Here is a 24,308-nt window from a genome sequence, read left to right on the forward strand (position 1 = left end):
CGTACCTTAACACCACACAACAATAAACAATAAATCATTTATTCTTATTTACTTTAATACTGATCGACATACAGACCATGTACAAAGCTACGGTCCTCGATGAATAACGGCCTATTACCTGTCCCTCCGTCGGACTGAGAAGGGTTACTGTGCCATTACTGTTTCTTGGAGAACAGATGGCCGTCCTAGTTCGCCGGGGTCAAGTGCTCCATTTGATGCCACTAGGTCACCAAGTTATCCTGTCAAAAAAGGCGAAGTTGTAAATACTTGTAATACATTATTTTTAATAAGTACATATACACGTACATGACCCAAAGTATATGACTAACTAATTCGTAAACCGATTGCCTTTGCGTTTTCGTTTGTTTCGCTATAGGCCTTGTATACAGCAGGTAAGAGAAAACTCCTATTCAGTTCTTTAAATGCGAAATAAAATGCTTGTCATTTATGATATATATATATACTAATATATATAGTATATATATTGGACAAATTCATATCAACAACAGATATTGAATAATCTCCTTCATCCAGTTTAAAAGTACGTTTACAAACGAAATCGGAACTTGTACAAAACGTAAAATAAGATATTAAGAAAATACAGTCGTGTATATTTTTAGCATACAAAACAGATACCTGCAGGGTTAGAATTTGCAATTTGATCATCTTGACATCCGACAGTGTAAACCAATGTTATCGTCATTAATGTACAACCCTTTAAATAGGTTTTTAGTTGTGTGTCAAGGAACTGTTGACGACAACGTACAAATGGTTTATTGAATACATTGATAACAATCAATATACATATACCATATCAACTTCGAGTATAGTCTTTATGTTTTATTTTGCTATCAGATACAACCAATAATAAAAAGAAATACAAAAATTCTCGTAACGTAACACGTGGTTTACTTATGACGTCATGGATTAACCTTGTTCGATGAGAGTCTTGTCGCTTCGATTCAAATAACATGAAGAGTGACCCTGCGTCAAACGCTCAAATGACAACGGTTGATTATTGGCGTCAATTTGATTTAAAAAGGGCTGTTCAGCCAATGTCGTTTAAAAGACGACGCATATACAAAACGCAGTTAAATAAATAAATAATTTAAGAACAAATAAATAAAATCAAACAATTGTTTTATAGTAAAAATGTAAATATATGGATTGAACGGCGTTTTTAAAATGTTCATGCCGGTATGAACGCAAATCGGTTACATCAATATTTAATATGAAGCCCTTCTGGGCTTCATGCAATATGGATGTACGTAACCGATTTTCGCTCATACCGGCATGAAAATTAAAACATCGCCGGTCAATCCCTATAAATGCATGGTCTCTTGGTTTCTTCTTCATAATTACATTGTATATATCTAACCAAATGAATCTTTATTATAGTTAAGCTTTTATGAAACCAATACTAATATAAACATAATTGTGTTGATATTTTGAAATCTCAATCATTTACTGAAAAAACACCTAGTGAGTCTCATTTATAAGAATGAAATAAAAACGTCAAAGCTATTTATAATTATCAAATAGAAGGCTATTGCAATGCCTATTTTAAATATAATAAAGTAGGAATGCTGAGAACTTTGTTTATCTACCTCGGGTATTAGTTACTACATATTAATTGTCTAATTGTCAAACATGTCAACTTATACAACAACTTATATATCTGTATTATGAAGTAAGATGAGGAAAAACATTGACAAATTCTTCAAAGAAAACATTGACAAAGGAAACAACGGAAAGCATAACAAACAACCACCAAACATTTTGTAGAAAAAACTTAATCTGAAAGAATTAAAACAAAAACCCAAAATATACAAAAGCATAAACACAAGATCTTAACGAAGCATACCAAAGCATTAACACAAATAGACACATATATTTGTAGCAAAGCGTCAGCACACATGAACAAAGCATACCCCAGCGTTAACACAGAATAACGAAATATGCCACAACGTTCACACAAAATAACGAAATATATCACAAGCGTTAACACAAAATAACGAAATATACCAAAACGTTCACACAAAATAACGAAATATACCACAACGTTTACACAAAATAGCAAAATATACCACAACGTTTACACAAAATGATGAAATATACCACAACGTTTACACAAAATGATGAAACATACCACAACGTTCACACAAAATGATGAAATATACCACAGCGTTCACGCAAAATAACAAAATATACCACAACGTTCACACAAAATGATGAAATATACCACAACGTTTACACAAAAAGATGAAATATACCACAACGTTGTCACAAAATGACCAAATATAAAACAACGTTCAAACAAAATGATGAACTTTAACACAACGTTCACGCGAAAGAACAAAATAGGACACAACAATAACATAACAGAAAAAAAAATCAAACAAAAGAATAAGGCGAAGACAGATTTGACACCATAATAAAATTAAATACATTTTGAGCTCTATCTCAACCGTTTGTTTGGGTGATATCAATGAGCATTTGTTGAGTCCATTTATAGATACAAAAGATTATGTCATTTAGTATTTTTATTCAGTTTTAAGACCTTGAAACATTGAATAAATAAGCAAAACATATTTTTGTTTGATAGATAATAGTTTCGAACGGAGTTCCATTGCATTTACTGAAGACGATGAAATATCTCGTTAACTTCCGTTTGATCTGAGGAAGGTTTAAATTGACTGTGATGTTTTCTGCAAGTCAATATACGATAGGAACTTATGGAATAACCACGCTTGCTATGGTTTAACCTCCTTTATTGTAAAAGTTGCTAACAGACAATTTAGGGTTGGAGATATTGAAAGGTTGGTTTAAATATGAAGAGTTGTGATTGATTCAATTAGTAGATAATACTCGTATGAAAGCAGGTGTTGAGTGAAGTGCCACCCGATCTTTATCTTCATGTAAGAGTGTTGGAATGTCCTCTAAGTATAGTATTGTCCTTTCTTTAAAACTATTTTTTTTATTAAGTTAATTTTTGTAACTGTACGCTGACGCTAAGATATAGTTTAAGTCTACCAGACTTACCAATTATATCAATAAAAAAATTAACATAAGATATTACTCATATTTTAAATGGTTCAAATAAAGTATTTATATCCACCTCATATTTGGTATTTCATTTCGACCATTAATATCTATTTCAAGACCTTGTTATGTCCGAAAAACAGGTCAGCTACCCTTGAGATGACTAACCGGCGTGGTCACAATTTATCATGTGACAAGCATGTGAAACTTCATGTATGTCCGGAAATAAGAGACGGATGACCCATATGACTCAACGTCAAGCACACTTCTACCAGATCAGATTGATGAAACAATTATTCAATTATAAATAATCTTTTTCCGTTGTTCTAAATAGTGAAAGATTTATTGATATTTGTGTTATCAGAGCATCTCAGAGTATATTTCTTAAAATAGAAATGTTTGAAAACGACTCGTTATATTATCAAAACGCTGATTCAACCATCTTTCAATAAAAAGGTTGGCTGCATTTAACTCTGTTTTTTGAACTCTTGAATTTTGCATTTACTCCTGTTTAAATACTGCAACAATATGGTGATCATATAGTGTAAACATGTGAAGTTTAATGTTTGGATGTTTTTTGGAGACATGTGTTTGTGTGTGTTTTGTTTGTTTTTGATTTAATCATATTTTATTGCTATAATACAGCTGGGTTGGGAATAAGTTATACAACTTATATTAAGCCCTTTCCGCGTATGTGTGTTGAGTGGTTGTCTACAGATATATATTTTTGTTATTTCTTAAACATATAATAAAAATGCATAAATGATATCATGAAATTTGGTTCAAATTATCAACAAAAGGAAAAAAGATATTTCTTTTAATGAAATAATCCCGATGTATATTTCTTCAATTTCGGATTTGATACATTGTAAGAAAAATTCAATTTCAACCGTTTTGATTTCCAAATGTTTTTTTCTAAACAAAATAGCCTTTATGTTAAATAAAGACTAAATACACGATTGTAACATAATTTACAATTAGTTGCATACCATGCGTACCTGAACCAAAAAAGGGAAAAGCACACTTTTGCAAACGTTGTTCATTAAATTGTTCTCAAAATTATTTGAAACAGTGATCTCGTAAATGTATATTAAACTAATAAGAACAATATATTATATGAAATAGTATAATTTCGTTGTTGGTATATGACATGCCATACTTAAACACAGTTATCCTTCATTCAAACATATTTCTAAAACATATTACGATTATTATGATTACCAGTTTACAAATTGTACGACATTCCTAGAAAAACTGTTTTTGTGGTTAATCCATGCCTTCCTCAGTGCTATGGTTTGCAGTATGTAAAATGAAGTCTTGTATCAGTTCTGACAGAAGCTTGAAGCGAAAACAGAGAAACACAACATAATGTAGATTTATAGATCAAGGACATAGCAAATACAATAGAAAGCGATGTGAGACTTAAATAAAGATGATTTTATTAATTGTTTGCAAACGTTAGTTAAAATTATTAAGGGATCTTCGGTTTGCCCATATATGCAACAACGTGTAGTGAAATAAGTGTACTAGAATACAAAATTAACTCATTCTATCGTTATAGTGTGCATCAATATTTAACTGATCTTTCATCTAACTTTAGCCTTATTTGTTTGGATAGCTACGGCTACGTGTGTAAACATTATATTTAGATACGAAGACAACCGCGACATTAACCAAACAACACTTTCGCTAATTGCTATTGCATATATTACACTTGACCTATAAAGTAAATATCACTTGACCAATTAGATAAAATACTCAAGACCTGTCATAAAGCATTCATGTTGAGAGATTTTTATAATCAAGCATCGTCAAAACCATTTGAAATATTCCATCCTCATTTCATAACGATTTCAGTGGTGATAATCATGTATATATATGTCAGACCGTTCGATATAATGGAATGCAATACTACCAAAATAACCTTAAAGACCTGAAAACAAAATAAGTTTTTCGTTGTAAGTGATACTTTTATATATACACACGCCTATCTGACCAACAGCCATAATGTGCTATGTTGATTAAGAAATGTACGATTGGAAAGAGTACACATATATTTGCATAATGACTGACATAACGTAGGTCTTCCGAATAAGTTAATATATTTTTTCGTTACAAAAAAACTGAATTTATCATTCCTTTAGAAAAAAATGCTTTCAAGTGAAATAAACAAGGTCACATAAATATTTCCCGGAAATAGTATCAACAATTCCTGCTTTTTTTAGATATGAATCGTTACTATTTTTGAATTCACTTAAAATTGTTATCGTTTTTGTTTTTAAATTCACTTAAATTGGAGTACTTTTCTTCCACTAAATAAAAACTAGTGATTGTCCAATTCCGGTTGAACAGCAATAGCATGATAAAGTAAGATCTAAATTTAGCATACTCATCAAAATAGATGTTGGCATACAATAGAGTTGAGACAAGATCCCGTGATTATTACAACGTAGTCATTTCCATACCAGGCGCCGTATACTTGACACGGGAACCAGGAAAGAAAAACACCCATTTCGTTAAGTGATGAACTGTGATACATGGTTTGATACATGTTCGGAATGTTCCCCAGAGTTTAATTGGACAGATTTTCTACTGACTGCACGAAGTTACTAGCATGTGTGCTATAATTGTCTCTTGCTTTCATTGTGTCATAAGTTTTAGTTTCTGAACAATGTACTATATTTAAAAATAAATATTGCAATTAAATATGAAAGATACAGATATTTGATAGGACATGCATGTATAAACATCTTTTTAGCTTGTTGATATATAACATACGTTCCAAAGTATGAACGCCATTTTGTCATTTTCTATTTGTAAAGAAAATCGTTATAATATCTTTATTCTAAGACAAAATACAATAAAATACGCTAAAAAAGAATACGCGACCACCATATTGTTCATGTGTTTGTGTCGAAGCTGGGAAACATGTTTGAGCAGGAATGTTCCCAGCAAAATTTCACACACATGCACACACCAACAGAAGTTGACCTACGCGTAGGGACAGAGGTTACTGGGGTGGTGACCCGACAAAAGGTCACTATATCTGTATTACTTCTTTTTATCTCGAATAAAATCAATTTCTCTTAAAGCAGTGGTAGCATGTGACCTTTCACCCCAGTGTACACAAATTAAACGGCATGCATATACAAGCAACAAAACAGAAAGAGAACACAATTTTCGCAGTATTGTCAGCTTAAAATATCTTTATAAAACATTCTCCTTTTCAATGTGTTTATTATACGTTTTATCATTCTCTTAAGTGTGTAAGAAATCAAATTAAATAGTTTGGAAAGGGTTTATGTTTATGAAATACAATGAATATTATAATTACAAACGAAAACCATATGTTTCATTCTTATGCTAACAATATGTGAAGCAAATGTAGTGCTGACTAGGAACTGTAATGGCGAGAGAACGCAGATGTGCTGCTGCACAGTTTCAAATAGGGACATTTTGATTTTGTCCATAATCATTAAATATATACATAAGGCCTAACGGGGAAGTAATCATTAGACCAGTGGCGATAAGAGAAAGCAGTTCTCTTTGGCGGTGCTGTGGCATCCTGCGTGTTCACCACAAGATCGCTCCGGGTATCATTATAGTCGTTTTATCCATATAACTCTATACCGACCACATTCTGACGAAAAGCCACGCTATCTCCGACACTTTGGCTACGTTTCTCAATTATTACAGAAATACTCATATAGATTTGATAGATAAGTTTTCAATTTTGTCTTTTTCTGTGATCTTAGCACGATGGAGATGGAAGTTCGGATGAACGTTGTATGCGCTGGTGTTCTGCCACAGTAAATATAGGCGTGTGAAAGAACCATATTCCAAAGCCAGTTATTAAAGTATTAAATAAAAATAAGTTTTAAATTTTCGTAGGTTAAAAGCCAGTCTCTCATCGCTTGAGAAGTTGCCTTATCTGATTTCTAGTATGCTAGGATACAAATAGGTTAGCTCCGCAATTTTCTATTATCTTTATCACGTGGTAGAACTAAGAAGGTCGTTTATGATTTTCTGCAAAATAATTTCAATTGATAATCATGAATTCAAATTAAATGTAACTTAAAGCAAATTTGATATAAACTTTAAAAGAATTGTTTAACTATAAATTGAATTTCTAGATTGAAACAATATTAAGTTACCACTGGAATGAAAATGATTAACGCCAGTTTACTTTCTAAGGAAGAACGCCAGCGTCATATCTGTCTATTACACATGTTGATGACAATATCTTTTATAAAGACATTTAATTAAAAACAAGATATCAATAATATCCGTTTTGTCCTTTTACTATCTTTGTTCCAGTTCTTGATTAATTTTCATGAAACGTTGTGACTTCCTTACTTCATTACGTCACATTGCATGTATTTATTCGGAAGCAACAATTTTTAAATGATCATTCCAACCTAGTTTAAATGCAAATGCAGTTTTATAAATTGTTAAACCATTATTTTAACTTATTTAAACAACATATTCGAAGTTAGGATCAATAGCACCTTATCCTATAAATAAGATTATATGTTCTGATATTAATATTTGGAAACCGTTATTGTTTGAAAAATCCTTAACGTTGTAAAAAATAAACAACAGTTTCTACATTGCTTACCCTCCATTTGTTAAATATAATTCAGCATAATTCGTGCTGTAATTTGTAAAGAATACATAAGTACACCAAAAGGTAGAGTAAAGTATGTCAAGATATATATATTTCTCCTTTTACTGGTTTATATATAATGTTAGTACCAATGTATTTCATACCTGCGAACACGTTTATATGCAAGCCTTTATGTCAAATTCATTTTGTAAGGAATTTACTCCTGGAATAACATTTCTACCTTATCACCTCATGCTATCAAAGCATATTATTCTGCCATGTTATTAAATAATAAAATTGCTACAATGGATATTCGTTTATAAAACGAAACATTTCCTTGGTACGATTCTGCCATTTTATTTAATAATAAAATAGCTACTTTCGTTTATAAAACGAAACATTTCCTTGGTACGATTCTGCCATTTTTGTTTAATAATAAAATAGCTACAATGGATATTTGTTTATAAAACGAAACATTTCCTAAGTACGACACAGGGTCAAAATAAACTTTTGAAATAAAATCAAAGCACAAAATATGCCAGCGTGTGGACACCAAAGGGAAAATATACCATAGAACCACTTCTCAAGGACAAAATGTACCTGCGCGTCAACATCCATGGGAAACATTCAATGACAAAATGTACCTGCGCGTCAACATCGATCCATGGGCCATCATTCAAGGACAAAATATGCAATTGTGTCAACGCATACGGATTCATGTACCGAAAGCTCTATCAAAAGACAAAGAACGCAATAAAACATAGAACCAACTATAGAACAAAGTTTAACAAAGTTTCAAACTATAAGGACAAAAATCAGAAACCAATTAACACACAAAAAATGAAAGGCTTCATATTTACTTTGGTAGCAACATACGGGGTATCTTGACTTTAATCTTTTATCACACCATATGTCGCATCCGACATGACCTAATCAATTCAAGGTAGCCAGCGAGGGAGAAAATCCTTTTATTCTGCTGCTATGATAATATGAAATAGGTAATGTTTTGCAATGATGATTGCATGTTCTGTTATTCTACAGCATTTTCAGCATAACATAATGTTTATTCACATTGAGAATATATAGCACTCACTGTATTGGTGAGCATGATTTCCTAGGTTTTATACACAGGATCTCATATTAAGGAAATCTATACTACGTTCATTTAACATTTTAAGTAATGAGCATTAGACTAACCTAACATTTCGTCATGGCAGCATTTCTATTTCATTTTTGTTTCTAAAATAACTTCATACGCACACCTTTTATCTCTGATGTAAGGCATGTGTCAGCAAAATTGTCAAACTGAATGTATTTGTAACTTTTGTAATCATTCATTTGGTATACTCACGAGTAAATGATGAATTAAATGAGCGCTATCAACAACTGTTATAAATAAAATTCATATTTTTTAAAATTTGGTATGACGGGTAATATTACGCCTAGATATTACAAATAGAAATTATGAATTACATTATCGTTTATATTAATAACAAAAACAAAATTTCAATTTTGAAAATAATCAGATTGTTAAAAATGCAGCAATTCAATACATATTACAAAGAATTTTTATACATTATAAGTATAACAGGAATCACTGTTCATCTGCATTCAATACTGGCGTTTTCCATTGCATACAACATGACATAACCATATGGTCGATGCGTTGGCATTATACTAGTTAGTTACAGGAAACAAATGAGCGAAACAAAAAATATATCACGAGTAAAGTGGTGACAAAGTTTGGCATCGTTATACTTATTGAGGAATCGACATGTGCAACACATGGTACTCATTAAGGGGCAGACTCGTTGTTTTTGTAGCTCTAGTTCTCCTTAGGATAGACTCTTTTGTACATGTGTACTTACGGTAACCATTCCTTCTTCTTATTGATAGAGAAACTCGTTGTTTCTATATCAAGGACCCAGTAATGTAGGACCGCGTCCATATATCGAGTGTTGATTCTGGTAGTGACACGTTATACCTATACTCAGTTTTTATTAGGATAGATATTCGTCTTTTATGTACCTGGTGTTTATTGCGTGTTGTCCGCTATTAGGATTCGTAAAAGAGTATAGCATGTACTCACTAAAGTAGGAATTCGTTGTTACATAAAAAGTAGTGTAACGATAACATAACAAGTTGGTGAGTTTTTGGAGAACCATAAAAAGCGTGTTAGAATAAGCCTAGATTACGATATATGGAATTGCAAACGGCTAAATTTCTAGACCAGTGCATGAACATGTAGATACAATTTAACTTAAAATCGATAACACTAGGACGAGATATGAAGAAAGAAAACAAATAACAAAAGGAGCATTGGAAAAAACAGAGAAAAAAAAAGAAAAAATAAGACCAGGTGTTCCAGAAGGGAAAGCGTCTTATGCTTCATGGAAGACGCCCGCCATATTGATTAAGATTAAATCGAGGATTGTCACGTCCTCAAGTCACAAGGCATACTAATGAGCATAATCAAAAACGACATTGGAGTCACCAAGACTACATTGTCAATGAGAGAGCGCCTATGCATCATAACATTTACCTTAGTCAGTTGAATCTATGATCAACTTCGAAACGTGAACAACTACACGTCACTATCAGTTAATGAGGGCAGCCTTTTTTAATTATTATGTTTGCTCTTTTGATAAGACATTATAATTGCTTGGGATCTTTTAATGATATTGCTTTCCATCAATACGGATGTTTTCCGCAGACATCACGTAAGCATACTTATATTTTGATTTTATACAATTTTTGCTTTTTTAATCTTGCAAAGAAACAAGACGAAAGTTACCACATTTGCCATTTGAATGATACCTAAACCTTTTAAAGGTCTGACTGGACGTCGGATATAACATCAGACGGTTTCGTCTTGAAACACCAATTCGCAAACAAAAAGTAGACGAGTATGAAGGAATCTGTTACTACACATATTTTGGCTGCGAATATAGTCCTGGTGATATTGTTTTCTGTTTTTCCGGTATTTTTTTTATAAGTCCAAGCAACATTGTCGTTCCGCTGTGCCGACCAGACAATAATTTGAAGCAAACTTATTAAAAGACGCATTTAATCATTTCTGTCCATCTCCGTATTAAAACACCAACACAAACTTTTTGCGAATAAAAAAAAGAGAAAAAAAGAGGAGTCTGGCTTATGTACGCCTTTTCTCCGAAAGGAATGCTATAAACGATGTTATAATCTGATTTTGTTACAAAAACCTCTGAAAAATTGGACTCTGATACTGTACCACAGTATACATCAAAACATATACCACAGCATTACTAGACATGAATAATATATATTATAACACTACGCCAATAGAAATAGACAAAAATAAAACAACACTGCCTCCATAAACAGGAACAAATCATTAACAACACACCGTCGACAAACAGGACAAATTATATACTTCAGCGTCATTAGACGGGAACAAAAGATATACCATAGCGTCAAAAAAAAAAAGAAAAAAACCCCACAATATACCGTAGCGTCAATAGCATGGACAAAAATATACCACAGTTTCCAAAGGGAAGAACAAAATATAAACCACACAGCGTCAACGAGCAAGGACAAATTATATACTTCAGCGTCATTAGACAGGAACAATAGATATACCGTAGCGTCATTAGCAAGGACAAAAATATACCACAGCGTAAACAGACAAGACAAGAATTTGACCTCAAAGTTAACAAGTAACGACAACAACAGGAACCGAGGAAACAACCAAATGAATAGTAATACCTAACAAAATTCAAGAAAAATTGGACACGAAATCAAATGTAGCCCATGAATCATTTTTTATCTGTACTGTATGTGTCTTTCGTCGTATTCTAGAAAGTATACAAGTGAGCACCAGTGACAGTTTTCATGATGGGTTTCATTTTTTTCGTATTTCATTTCTGGGAAATACTACATAGTTTATCTAACATTTAAGAAATTATTTCTATGTAAATTGTATTATCTACAATATACCTGGAAACAATTGACATATAATCAAGTATTATATTCAGTTTGTCATAAGAATTTAGTGTTGGGTTTTTTAAAATTATTAAAAATAATTGAACTGTGACTCGTGAGCCGAGGGATTACGTAAAATAACGATTTAACAGTAGTAGGAACTGTCCTAATATAGCGCATACACAAGAAGGATGTTGTTAAGTTGGGGGCAAGTTTAAGAAAGAAGTTGACTGCGCAAAACACGACCAATAGTTTTAAACAGATATGCAGTTTTATGTTCATAAACACATGTATGGGTATTGAAACTAAGACATTCAAACTGTTTTATTTGTATCAGGACATTAATTTAGCGTTAGGTCTGTGTTTGATTGGACGCAACATTTCTAATCGGTGAAACGTATCTAAAGCTAACGATCGCTCTACCTAATTCTCGAATTGCTTTCCGAGGAAATATAATTTGTAAAATAAATCACCCCAAGATAAATTCCGCTGCGATTTGATATTTTTTCTGCTGCTAGCAAATCAACTGAGATTGCGCCTATGATATAAATGTCATACATATGCTAGATTGATCTATCAATCAAACTGTATCAGTCAAAATGCTTCGCATCGTTATTGACTTTCCAATGTGAACCTTTTTGAAGACTTAACGAATTAAATATGAACTGATCAACTCAAAGATCTTCAGAAGGAGATCAAAACACATTAACGGCTGTCAGCCTATCAGGAAATACTCCGAAACTTAAATACTCTAATGTTGATTTAACACAGTAAACTGTAAAACATCTGGTTTAATTACACCATTGGCATTTACAGATGAACACATCAAGTTATCAAAACCAAGGATACAAATCAAATTAAATAATATTGCTTAAACTATCAGGAAGGAATACCAATTCTTTATTTGTAAGAAGTAACATAAGTACGGTTGTACACACGGGGAGATAAGGTAAGTCCTTAACTAATATGTGTACCGATTTGGCTTGTAAACGTTTGATGATGTTTCCTTATATCAGCTTATATATGAGTTCGTGTTGTAATAAACAAAAGTGCAAGGTATTACCTTCAGCTGACACGTCTGATAGAATTGGCACATCCATTTTGTTTTAATCCATAAAATAACTGCTAAATGTAGCGGCAAAACTATTAAACATTATAACTCGTTCCATATTTTGATTCCTTGTTAATTGGATTTGAAATATTGATAAATATTATTTGTTATATTTGTGACAATCTGATTGACACATGCAATTTTACAATTTTGTAATTGATATAGTATGCCAAAAATAAATAACACTGCACAATGCAGTTATTTCGTCCTTCTGGGACTCATCAGTGATGTTAGGGGCCAAACAGTCGGAAACCTTAATTGGTCTAAACTACTGTTGAAACAGAAGGGCAAGTGCGTTAGACCATTTAATTATACTACTTTCATAAATTAGACAAATTCTGGTTAATTCTAGGTTTCAAAATATGTTGCTTTAGGTCATACACTGCGCTTAAATAACAAAAAATATATGACTTTTTTTCATAATCAATAGGAGGTATGGAACCATTGTTTTATTATTTTGTGAAAATAGTAAGTATATCCTGATAGTTCATTGGATCTGAAAGCGTTCCAAGATAATGCCACATATTATTATTTTCAATACTTCATATTGTTTTGCCTATATATAACACACAGACATACTTGCTAGAGTTGTATTGTTTTAAAGCCCATCGTCTATATAAGTTATTTAACGACAAAAACACTGTAAAATGTATAATCACAAAAAAGGAATACATCAAACTAAACTAAATCTTTTAAAAAGATTAAAAGATGCATGTGCAATGATAATTCGTAATATCAATGCGCGTTTTACAAACATGTCTTAACAGAACTCCAGAAAAATCTTTTCTTAAAGCACATAAAGTAACATGACAGAAATATAACTCTAAACACAGACAGACTAAAACAGGCACGAAATTCGCAACGAAAATCTTTTTGTTAAATATACTTCCGTTGTATATGGAACCTTCCTTACATATATATCAAGATATACTCTTTTAGAAATTGAATTTTATTCTTTCTTATGTGATAATGTGATATTGAAAAACACCTGTACACTATATTTCCATATATTCATTCAAACCGAAATATGTGGAAGGCTACTTTCTTTTACAACTTCAATAATAGTTAAAGAGTAACATGTTCATAAAAATGCTCCGAAAATGAAAAATAAGTAAATTTGAGTATTGAACAATCTCTATATATCCAATAATGTCTATATTTGTTTTACCATTATAAAATATACATTAATACCAGGCCTGAGCAACGTTTTCATTCATAATCGACTTCTATGGTGATTTAAAATTGTACATGCATTTTCAGGCTTTACCGTGTTATCAGTAGATTGATAATAAACGTGGGAATATAAGAAAAAGGTCGTGAAAAACATAGTAATTTATATAAAAATTACATTATACATATTAACAGGAATTTTACTGCAGCATTTCTTGTTCGTTTACCACGGACTGTGTAACATATATACGTATATATCAATGATCGAGCGTGTGGCATCTACGATCTGTCCCTACCCATAAAACACCAGGAGGGGGCACATGAAAGCTGACAGATAGGATCGACAGTAAGTATACATGTTCTCCGCCACATCAGATAACCTTACTCCCTCATAAATGTTTGCCGTGGTCTGATATTATTTGATATAAAATGCAAAGGTTTGAAACTGGTTCACAGTCTGTGTTGCTGTATGTTGCATATTGCGCTCAAATGATATCGTTCTGTTTCGGCCTTAAAGAGAAACATTCAAGTCCAGACCGAAACCATATTTAGACAGTAATTCAGTTCATCATATGAAAATCGACACATTGAAGAGATCAACTCCAAAATAAGAATGCTGATATATAAATCCAGGATTCAATTATATAAACTATCATATTTAGTACATTGTATCAATGCATTTATAAAATATATTACTAGTTTTGCATCATTACATCGACGAAATGTAAAGCAGGGAAAATATATATAAACCATGTCATACACAAAAACAACAAGAAATGAGACACCAACACATAAGGAAAGACACCACAAAGCTAACAGAAAGGGAATAAACTAGCTGTTTTTGATGGATAGCCGTTTCCTGTACCCATGTGATATCTCCCTTCAAATCCGAGAAAGTATGTAGGCTACCTTCAATCGAAGAAACATAAGAAAAATAAAATGCCTTGAAAGTAGATTGAATGACCTTTTATACACCACCATGACCTTATTGGTAAACAAATCAATACACAAGTGCCCCTCTGTTATATTTTACAGATACAGTACTTGTATTGAATAAAAAAGAGAATATACCGTAGAAACATCAAAATCGAAATTCACCTTTAAATAGATAATTATAGGATAAAAATAAAGATTTGCATAAATACTATAGAAAAAAGAGTAACTAATAACCAGTATGTTTTGTTTGACCTTCTGGTACTGTTAATCCCTACTCTGTTCATATTTTGTCCGAGTTTGATCGATTTTGAATTCAACTAACGGTTTTGTTGATGCTTTGTTGTCCTCTTGTTTGTTGCAATATCGAATACATGTACTGTATCAGTACTATGTTAAAGAGAGTCACGTGGTCTTCCATGTTATGGTTATGATGCCACAGTTCCTGTTTCGGTTTGTGTGTGTGTGTGTGTGGTATTATTGATTCTTGTTAACGTAACTGTCGCCTGGTTTGAAATAATCATAAGAAAATGGGAAGAAAGAAATCACAAAAATAAAAAATGGCTAGTTTTTAACAATATTATGTTTAGTACCACTCATCTGCTGTAATTGCAAGCATATAAGATAATAAGAAAACGTTGACGTTTACGTATAGTATTTTTATTGTTAGATTTGCACACGACAAAATGAGCGACATTTTACACGCATGCGTAAACCATGCAATAAGTCACACCTGTATTAATCGAAACTGACATACTTAGCCTCTTATTATAAAATGCGATGGGGTACAGCAGCCCTATTCTTTGTATAGTACAACCTACCTTTCAAAACACTTGTCTATAACGTCTACTGCCTTTAACTAATTTTACTCGCTCCTGTTGGTCGTTTTTCTACAGAGATATAATTATGATTTAGCTTTCAAGATATTAAACAGTTGCATATAATAACGATTAATTACGTATTTTAATAGTGACACACTACAACAACAACGCCATTCGAATTGACTTTAATATGTATTCGACCTATCACAACGAAACATATTTCTCAATCTCAGCTCAACAGTAGAATCAAACCGAAGGTCACCTTTGGTAACAATGACGTCATTAAAATTCCCAACGACTTCCTCTGACGAGCCAAAAAAAATTGGTCCCAAACGATGTGATAAAAATTTCGAAGATTTTATTAAATGCCAAATGCTATGGTTAACAAAATTAAGATGGCATTGATATTAAGGGTAAGTTTGTATTGGGTAACACCAAAACGAAAGCGCAAGTATGGCAACATTTCTCTAGGAAATATAAATTGATGTTTTGCAAAATCCATATTTGTATATATATTTTCTTTTCGCAAGAAAACAGGAAGACTTCCCTTTTGTATTTCTATATAAACCAACATACCTGTGGTCTGCATTAAAGTTAAATATAATACAGACGTTCAGCATGCGCGCGCACATCGCACTAGACGTTGTCTATCCGTTTAACTGGGAATACCGGACGTGAACGTCATACACTAAAGCCGGAAAGGTGATGGCGCATTTTGTCGTAAACCGCTAGTATTTTTAGGGTGACGCTACACAAGAATGCCGTGTGGGTGGATGAAGGGCGATGGGGAAGCCAGGGGGATATTGATAAGATTCAACTTTAAAGTAGTATTGTATGTTATATGTTTTTCGAAGAATGACTTTACAACAGCATGCTATCATGAATTTATCGTTACTCTCCCGGCACCGCAGTAGACATCAACGTTGAATCTTTCCTTGTCCTGCCACTCCCAAACACACACCCATTCACCCGCCAACACACCAATCCTCTAAGTTGTTATACGAATAAAGGTAAAAGATTTATTTTTCTCTCTGTTAGCAAGATTCAGATTTTGATAAATGCAAAATATGCATGGAATGGTGATATATGGAAGGGACAATACTAGGTATAATAACAACACCAATAACGATGGGTTATTTACCCTTGAATATATTTTCCCCGTCAGTCCAACTTATTAGCATTGGGCAAGATACTGTTCAGACTTAAGCTTTACCTTGATGTGTTTACTTTATATCCATCTTTTACGGCAGTTTATACACACAGTTGATATATTGTTTAAGTATTTTCTGATATATTGTGATGTTAAGGTTAAGGTAAACAATTGACGTCATCACACTTTATATAAACTCAAGACAACACCGTTGAAGCCTTAATGGTTTACTTTGGTTTATGTGTATTTTACGTCATATTAACAGCTATGATAATTTAAGGACATGCCAGATTTTTGTGGTGGAGGAAAGCCGGAGTTCCCGGAGACCTACGACCTACGTGTACGGCCAGTACCTGGCGACTGCCCCACGTGGGCCTAGAACCCGCGACATAGTGGTGGAGGTCTTGTGATAGCAGAATGTCAGACGCCTTTACCACTCGGCCGACGCGGCCTGAAGCTTTAATGATGATCAGAATACAGGAAATAAAGAATACTATCATACCTTCTGGGAAATATGATAAATACAATATTGTATAAGTTTCAAGTTTATTTGATGCATTCAACTAGTTAGAAGTAAATTGTTCTCCTACGTAATTTCCTTGTTTTTGCAGTAGACATTATGACGGGACAACAGTTGGTTTAGGAAACGAATTCTTTTTAGAGCGTATTATTTCCTCACCTATTTTTCTCATTGGTTCATTTCGCTTTAGTTATTATTGCTTTGCATCGACCTTGTTCTTCTTGTTTCATTTCGTGTTGACAATTTGGAATATCAATAATGATAAGGGTCAAAATAACTGTTTACTCATTTCAGTAACCAATGTAGGGTATATAAAACAGGTGTGTCAAGTAACAATAGATTTGGCTAGATTGTGCTGATGTCTCTGGTACATGTACCACACGAACAGCGTACAGTAGAAGTAAAAATACATTATAACGTGAGAGAATGTGTGACGTAACACTTATTGGCTTAACCTGTCTTAAAAATCAAAATACAAATGTATCATATGATGGAGGGTATTCTAATCTTTGACAATATTCTTAAAGTGGATGGGTCAATTTTCAGAGGGTTGCGGTAAATTCAGTTTCAACTAAATTGCCTAACAAAACAAATATATTGCAGCGCAAAACAGTTTTCGAAAACAAGTGTAATATTTCATTTATCCAATTTATTATATTTCAAATGCATGACGTATTTCATTGTTTAGGAACAATAATTGTAAATCAGTGCAATTTTGTGAGTATATATATATCAGTACTATCATATTATTATGGAAAAATATACCATGAAGCAACATTCGACCAAACCATTTTAAACATGTTGTCAAATTCTCTTATGATGTTACCGGTATTTTATTTGATAATATGTCTGTACAAACTTGTATTGTAGTTTAGGACTGTATAAGAATTCAGATAATTGGTCTGAACATTTTATAGCTGCGTTAATCATGCCAGAAGGTATTTATCATTTAACCGTTGGCTTTACTATTTTATTATAATAGCAATACTTTGATATTCGCTTCAAACTGTCAAACAAAAGAGAAAAATAGCTGGAAGTTGTGATAATGTATGTACGAATCAGGAATAGAAATTTATCTCTGATTTATCTTAGCATTGGATTATGCACAATATCTTATATTTTATGACGAAGGACCAATGATTTATGTTTAAACACAAATCGATTAGGCTGTATAGCAATAAGGAATCGATATATTGTTAATGTTGTTTGTATTTGAATACGTATTTTACCGGGTGGTATACCTATTTCATATGATTGATAGAGAAAGTTACAAAAACGATATTTATAAAAACGTTCAGGTTTGTATTGCGGTTTTTTTCTATTTAAATATAGTTATTTTGCTTCGGAGTAAAAACTACAACCCACGATAATTATTGATGGCATCCGCCGTCAATTTTAATAAGATTAAGCAATAGTTCGCCGAACACACACCGCGCAGGAGATGAACTTACATGTTGTATTTACAATGTACACGTAACGTTTTATTTCTAGAAAAGTGAAAATAGCTCAGGAATAAAACCTGGCCTTGCGCGATATAGAAATGTTTAAGGAAATGCTCCCGTGGTTGTGGTCAGCATCAACGCCGGAGGAAGAATTATAACATGCATTCCCACGGAACAGATATGTGAAAGACAGAACCACCGTCAATCATGTTACTCTAAAGACCAAAAAACTCAAAGATACAAATAAGACTTAAGACGAAACATACATGGCAAAAGATGGTAATATTTTTACCGCAAAAGTATTAAATTCGATAATTGTTCTAGAATTTGTCATTTTGTGTTCTTATATAATTTCTTTGCATTTTTAGTTGAAAGAAATGTGTAATTTGTAACAGATTATTTCCATACGGGGGGTGTATACCACACTTCGGTCATAAACACGCAACAGCTGTCCCTCGTGGGTATTATCATACAGTGACAGAAACGATAAAACTGAGTTCCGTTAAGCAGTGTCCTGTGAGAAGAATATATCTTACACAGCGTCAACACACAAAGGACCCAATTTTAACTTTCAAAGTAATATATATCGTACATTGAAATACGTATAGGTATTGCTATGTTTGTCATACGAATATGTTTTGCAGTTATTCTGAATTGTAATAAAAGTATGGATTAACACATGAATAGGAATTCAAAATCATATACTAAAACGTTATTATATAACTAAATTAATAAATATGTTATTTTCTGAAGATTTTGAAGTCACACCATGGGATGATAAATATTATCACAAAAAACAGCCATATTATAACCTTATCATCTCTATTTAAAAAATAATTTATTCAACATAAAACATATATTATTTTCTTGTTAAACCAATCACACTTAAACAGAATAAGTAGCTGAAATAAATTCTACAACTGCATCTCATACAATATTTACCATTATCTCAAACACATTTAGATAAGAGTTATTTTAAAATATTTTGCCCTCTTTCAAACCATTATTAGTGAAGTTTTAAAAATAAACTTCTTTAGTATGACAACTTATAAGATATCAGCACAAATTTCATTTCATTTGCTGTAACTTAAAGAAGGTGATAGTATAAGTCTATTGTTATTAAACTTTGAACGTTGGAAGTGCAGAATACCACATAATTCTTGATTTCATTTCTGCTACACAGGGAATTCTTTGCTTTTATGCTTAATTGATCATATATATATATTTACAGATAATCCAACATCACAAATCATGGTATGGTAAGTGTTGGCTTAAATTATATTGATAACAGTCCAATATTACATACAGTGTTCCTAGGCCACACGTTTCTACAGTATGACCAATGAAAAAATGGAATTTATTTATTTAATATTGTAATATTGTTTCGGTAGTTAGAATATTTTCTTCTGATTCACTAACCTATGTACATGTATGACCTTGTCATATCTTCAGCATTGTAAATCCTTGTTCCTAATTAACGAGATTGTATATAACGGTATATTATGGGGTTTTTTTTAAACAGCATATATATAACGTTGATATATCTTCAGCATTGTAAATCCTTGTTCCTATTTAACGAGATTGTATATAACGGTGTAATATGGTTTCTTAAAACATAACCTACATATAGCGTTGATATACCTTCAGCATTGTAAATCCTTGTTCCTAATTAACGAGATTGTATATAACGGTATATTATGGGGTTTTTTTTAAACAGCATATATATAACGTTGATATATCTTCAGCATTGTAAATCCTTGTTCCTATTTAACGAGATTGTATATAACGGTGTAATATGGTTTATTAAAACATAACCTATATATAACGTTGATATATCTTCAGCATTATAAATTCTTGTTCCTATTTAAAGAAATTGTATATAACGGTGTAATATGGTTTCTTAAAACATAACCTATATACAACGTTGTTATATCTTCAGCATTGTAAATCCTTGTTCCTATTTAACGAGATTGTAATTGTATATAACGGTGTAATATGGTTTCTTAAAAAACAACATATATATAACGTTGATATATATCTTCAACATTGTAAATCCTTGTTCCTATTTAACGAGATTGCATATAACGGTGTAATATGGTTTCTTAAAATATAACCTATATATAACGTTAATATATCTTTAGCATTGTAAATCCTTGTTCCTATTTAAAGAAATTGTACATAACGGTGTAATATGGTTTCTTAAAAAACAACATATATATAACGTTGATATATCTTCAGCATTGTAAATCCTTGTTCCTATTTAACGAGATTGTATATAACGGTGTAATATGGTTTCTTAAAACAAAACCTATATATAACGTTGATGTATCTTCAGCATTGTAGATCCTTGTTCCTATTTAACGAGATTGTGTATAACGGTGTAATATGGTTTATTAAAACATATCCTTTATATAACGTTGATATATCTTCAGCATTGTAAATCCTTGTTCCTATTTAACGAGATTGTATATAACGGTGTAATATGGTTTCTTAAAACAAAACCTATATATATTATAACGTAGATATATCTTCAGCATTGTAAATCCTTGTTCCTAATTAACGAGATTGTATATATAACGTGTAATATCTCAAAATTGTAAACCCTTTTTCGTAGTTAAAGAGACTGTAATATAACGTTGTACTACCTCAGTATTGTAAATCCTTTTTCCTAATTAAAGATATTGTATATATAACGTTTTATTACTCAGAACTGTAAATCCTTTTTTTCTGATTAAAGAAAATGTGATATAACGTACGTAGTAATACCTCGATATTGTTAATACTTGTTTCTAATTAAAGATATTGTATATATAACGTTGTATTCCCTTAGAATTGTAAACCCCTTTTCCTAGTTAAAGATATTGTATATATAACGTTGTACTATCTCGGTATTGTAAATTGTTTTTCCTAATTAAAGAGACTGTAATATAACGTTATATAATACAGTAATATCATCAAAACTTTAAATCTCTGCCCTCATTATATAAATTGTATATCACTTTGGAATAAGTCTTCGATGATGAAAATCGTTGCTAGACATTTTCATCTGTATATCTAACATTGTAATATGGTTTCAAATCTGTAATAATCACCCCTACTTACTTAAACTGTACATACAGATGTTGTAACATGGTATCAGTTCCGTTGTCTTTTCTCGTTATTATATATCCTTCATATAAATTGATATATTTTGTATATGCAATGTTCAGTAAGACATGTGAATATAATTCATAGTGATGACCGCGTATACATATCATATCTCAATTTTTAAAAGGTCATAATGATACACAGCCAAGGCGTAAAACACATTTAAATAAGAGATCCGAAACCTAGACTTCATATCAGGATTATTTTTGAAAGGTCAAATGCGTATTACTTAACTTACAGATTGCCATAAATCCTCAAAAGAATAACTTCTACTATTTTGTGTTAGGAAAACTTGGGACGAATTGGCTACAGCTAACATCATTTTCAATAGGCGGTACAATTTAGGCCTCAATCTATACGTCCGTATACTGAAGTAGGTTGCTATTACGCACCACCGCCAGACGACACCGCCCGGCCGATAAACTGAACGTCGTCTTTGTGACAATCAGATAGCAAGCCAACGGAATAAATCGTGACTCCACACTTCCTAATTAATATACTCTTTTTACGTATGGACGAATATAATAACCTTCCTAAACTGATAAGATTTGGATATCTGTTATCTAGTAGACAATGCCATTAAGCATTTGTATCAGAATTTGAATGTCAATTATTTCAAAATTCAAATCTAGGGGTTTACCCAAGCTTGATATAATGGCATATTTGTCAGATAAAGGGTAACATTTATCTAGTTAGCTAGTAGGGATTGCGGTGCTTAATACAGAAATATAGTTATGACAGTGTGACCATCATTTTCAGTTTCAACTAAATATTTCAAAATGTTGACAGATTGACATTTTCAAAATGTGTTTAACGTTAAATTGCTGATTTATAAAGGAAGCGTTCCTACCTCAAGCATGGGAAATATCCATTGTATAATCCCGATATTAGAATGTATCCAGATGTCATGTGGTCAATATTCAAAATAAACTATTAACACGTAATCAAACAGAAGCACATGTGGAGAGAATAAAATAAGATGTTGTATTCTCTGTTGTACAATACGAAAGCTGAAAATGACTTGGGCAGGTAAATATATAGATGTTGATATAGACAAAATTTTGTAATGCTACTTAGAAGTAAGGGTTTGTAGGAGGCTTGCAGACAAGTGCTTGCATTGATATTCATCTTACAGCTTCTTTGGGAACACTTGGGACTCTAGGGGCCTTTCTTTATCGAGTGTCAGTATCTCACAACGGACACTTTTTTGACTTTACATATTTACAAATGAAAAGAAACTTATCTGTGAATATTTACTACTTTATAAGCAAGTCCTTTGAGATATGAAATCTGAGGTGTGCTTGTGCTGCGTGTATACTATGATTCTCAACTTAAACAGCTGTTTCATATATGATGTTGTATAATAACGATCATGATCAAACTCTAGGCTTGGAGAGGATGTATTTATTATAATAAGGCCGAGTAACGTACTTTGTGGTCGAAGGGATTACAATTCTACTGCTCATTAGCCCGTAGAGAAGGAACAAGACACTTGTCAGGCTATTAAACCTATAAAACCAAGAACCAGGATAATTGGTGAGGGACTTAATCTAAAGGGGCTATATTTCTTTCAGCACATACGTCATAGTTTGTTTAAGGCTGACACGTGGAAACCTAATATAGATCTACCAAATAGTGACAAATTAACCATATCGCTATTTCGAAATATTCGAACAAAGTTTGACTACCAGAATAGGAAATACTATTAAATAAAATGGTCAAATGTGAAAGTAACTACAGGTGTAAGGGTTGTGTTTGAAAACTTATGTTGTAACATTAGTACTGCAGTAATTTTCCTATGTACGTAATTTTCCCTTCATGTAATAAATTCAAATACGAATATTTTAATACCTTTATATTTAGGATGAACCTCATAAGAAAGAAGCATACTGACGAAGTACTCTTTGTGTCATTTCTTTTATTTCTATTCCACAAGAACTTCGGATGTTTTTTTGTATAAATATATATATATATATATATGTTCACATTTTATTGACAAGGTCTTTATGTATCAAACATTTAAAATAAGAGGACATGACATATTGAGAAAATTTACATACAACGATACTTGATAACTATGTAGAACCATTCGGTGCAAGTTTAAAGTTTAAAAACTTCGTTGTGAATACAAAGTGTAACAGCACATATGAATTCATACAAAATATTTTACAACAAATACCATAATCTTGTCGCCTGACTCCGCTGGCAGAGAACCAAGACTGGAAATTGCCTCGCGATAGCAATACTTGTAGGGTACTTAGAATTATGTATCAAAACAACATTACACTTAGGATTCAAAGAGCTGACAAAATGTATTTCTGAAGCACTTATTGCCGAGGGTTTGTTCATTATGTTTTTCGATAATTACTTGTTACAACATCACCTGCCATCTTCACGGGAGTACTCTAT

General features: G+C 32.1%; 1 long non-coding RNA gene across 1 annotated transcript; it reads right to left on the bottom strand.

The window, feature by feature from the left end:
* Nucleotides 1-34: 34 nt before the first annotated feature.
* On the bottom strand, nt 35-22,983 carry LOC110449767. Its single transcript, XR_002462898.1, has 2 exons — nt 22,750-22,983; nt 35-239 (listed from the first exon to the last, which is right to left on the bottom strand). It is a non-coding gene; the product is annotated as an uncharacterized LOC110449767 (long non-coding RNA).
* Nucleotides 22,984-24,308: the final 1,325 nt, after the last annotated feature.

This window comes from Mizuhopecten yessoensis, unplaced genomic scaffold (assembly GCF_002113885.1).
Source record: "Mizuhopecten yessoensis strain PY_sf001 unplaced genomic scaffold, ASM211388v2 scaffold4819, whole genome shotgun sequence".
In the NCBI taxonomy this organism is placed as follows: domain Eukaryota; kingdom Metazoa; phylum Mollusca; class Bivalvia; order Pectinida; family Pectinidae; genus Mizuhopecten; species Mizuhopecten yessoensis.